Source organism: Physeter macrocephalus, chromosome 1 (assembly GCF_002837175.3).
Source record: "Physeter macrocephalus isolate SW-GA chromosome 1, ASM283717v5, whole genome shotgun sequence".
NCBI lineage: Eukaryota > Metazoa > Chordata > Mammalia > Artiodactyla > Physeteridae > Physeter > Physeter macrocephalus.
The window spans coordinates 49,061,789-49,064,991 of record NC_041214.2 but is presented as its reverse complement, the minus strand read 5'-3'; positions in this window follow the sequence as shown (position 1 = coordinate 49,064,991).

The window sequence follows — 3,203 nt, the reverse complement described above, 5'->3', positions numbered from 1 at the left end:
AAAGAAGAAAGAATGAAAAGAACTGAAAACAGTCTAGAGACTTCTGGGACAACATTAAACGCACCAACATTCGAACTATAGGGGTCCCAGAAGAAGAAGAGAAAAAGAAAGGGACTGAGAAAATATTTGAAGAGATTATAGTTGAAAACTTCCCTAATATAGGAAAGAAAATAGTCAATCAAGTCCAGGAAGCACAGAGAGTCCCATACAGGATAAACCCAAGGATAAACACGCCAAGACACATAATAATCAAACTGTCAAAAATTAAATGCAAAGAAAACATATTAAGAGCAGCAAGGGAAAAACAACAAATAACACACAAAGGAATCCCCAGAAGGTTAACATCTGATCTTTCAGCAGAAACTCTCCAAGCCAGAAGGGAGTGGCAGGACATATTTAAAGTGATGAAGGAAAAAAAACCCACAACCAAGATTACTCCACCCAGCAAGGATCTCATTCAGATTTGATAGAGAAATTAAAACCTTTACAGACAAGCAAAAGCTGAGAGAGTTCAGCACCACCAAACCAGCTTTACAACAAATGCTAAAGGAACTTCTCTAGGCAAGAAACACAAGAGAAGGAAAAGACCTACAAGAACAACCCGAAACAATTCAGTAAATGGTAATAGAACCATACATATCGATAATTACCTTAAATGTAAATGGATTAAATGCTCCCACCAAAAGACACAGACTGGCTGAATGGAAACAAAAACAAGACCCATATATATGCTGTCTACAAGAGACCCACTTCAGACCTAGGGACACATACAGACTGAAAGTGAGGGGATGGAAAAAGATATTCCATGCAAATGGAAATCAGAAGAAAGCTGGAGTAGCAATTCTCATATCAGACAAAATAGACTTTAAAGTAAAAACTATAACAAGAGACAAAGAAGGACACTATATAATGATCAAGGGTTCGATCCATGAAGAAGATATAACAATTGTAAATATTTATGCACCCAACATAGGAGCACCTCAATACATAAGGCAAATACTAACAGCCATAAAAGGGGAAATCGACAGTAACACAATCACAGTAGGGGATTTTAAGACCCCACTTTCACCAATGGACAGATCATCCAAAATGAAAATAAATAAGGAAACACAAGCTTTAAATGATACATTACACAAGATGGACTTAATTGATATTTATAGGACATTCCATCCAAAAACAACAGAATACACATTTTTCTCAAGTGCTCATGGAACATTCTCCAGGATAGATCATATCTTGGGTCACAAACCTAGCCTTGGTAAAATTAAGAAAATTGAAATCGTATCAAGTATCTTTTCTGACCTCAATGCTATGAGACTAGATATCAATTACAGGAAAAGTCCTCTAAAAAATACAAACACATGACGGCTAAACAATACACTACTTAATAACGAAGTGATCACTGAAGAAATCAAAGAGGAAATAAAAAAATACTTAGAAACAAATGACAATGGAGACACGATGACCCAAAACCTATGGGATGCAGCAAAAGCAGTTCTAAGAGGGAAGTTTATAGCAATACAATCCTACCTCAAGAAACAGGAAACATCTCGAATAAACAACCTAACCTTGCACCTAAAGCAATTAGAGAAAGAAGAACAAAAAAACCTCCAAATTTAGCAGAAGGAAAGAAATCATAAAGATCAGATCAGAAATAAATGAAAAAGAAATGAAGGAAACAATAGCAAAGATCAATAAAACTAAAAGCTGGTTCTTTGAGAAGATAAATAAAATTGATAAACCATTAGCCAGACTCATCAAGAATAAAAGGGAGAAGACTCAAATCAATAGAATTAGAAATGAAAAAGGAGACGTAACAACTGACACTGCAGAAATACAAAAGATTATGAGAGATTACTACAAACAACTGTATGCCAATAAAATGGACAACCTGGAAGAAATGGACAAATTCTTAGAAATGCACAAGCTGCCGAGACTGAACCAGGAAGAAATAGAAAATATGAACAGACCAATCACAAGCACTGAAATTGAAACTGTGATTAAAAATCTTCCAACAAACAAAAGCCCAGGACCAGACGGCTTCACAGGCGAATTCTATCAAACATTTAGAGAAGAGCTAACACCTATCCTTCTCAAACTCTTCCAAAAGATAGCAGAGGGAGGAACACTCCCAAACTCATTCTATGAGGCCACCATCACCCTGATACCAAAACCAGACAAAGACGTCACAAAGAAAGAAAACTACAGGCCAATATCACTGATGAACATAGATGCAAAAATCCTCAACAAAATACTAGCAAACAGAATCCAACAGCACATTAAAAGGATCATACACCATGATCAAGTGAGGTGTATTCTGGGAATGCAAGGATTCTTCAATATACACAAATCAAACAACGTGATACACCATAGCAACAAACTGAAGGAGAAAAACCATATGATCATCTCAATAGATGCAGAGAAAGCTTTTGACAAAATTCAACACCCATTTATGATAAAAACCCTGCAGAAAGTAGGCATAGAGGGAACTTTCCTCAACATAATAAAGGCCATATATGACAAACCCACAGCCAACAAAGTTCTCAATGGTGAAGAACTGAAACCATTTCCACTAAGATCAGGAACAAGACAAGGTTGCCCACTCTCACCACTCTTATTCAACATAGTTTTGGAAGTTCTAGCCACAGCAATCAGAGAAAAAAAAAAAAAACAAATAAAAGGAATCCAAATAGGAAAAGAAGAAGTAAAGCTGTCACTATTTGCAGATGACATGATATTATACATAGAGAATCCTAAGGATGCTACCAGAAAACCACTAGAGCTAATCAATGAATTTGGTAAAGTAGCAGGATACAAAATTAATGCACAGAAATCTCTGGCATTCTTATACACTAATGATGAAAAATCTGAGAGTGAAATTAAGAAAACACTCCCATTTACCACGGCAACAAAAAGAATAAAATATCTAGGAATAAACCTACCTAAGGAGACAAAAGACTTGTATGCAGAAAACTATAAGACACTGATGAAAGAAATTAAAGATGATACAAATAGGTGGAGAAATATACCATGTTCTTGGATTGGAAGAATCAACATTGTGAAAATGACTCTACTACCCAAAGCAATCTACAGATTCAATGCAATCCCTATCAAACTACCACTAGCATTTTTTACAGAACTAGAAAAAAAAATTTCACAATTTGTATGGAAACACAAAAGACCCCAAATAGCAAAAGCAATCT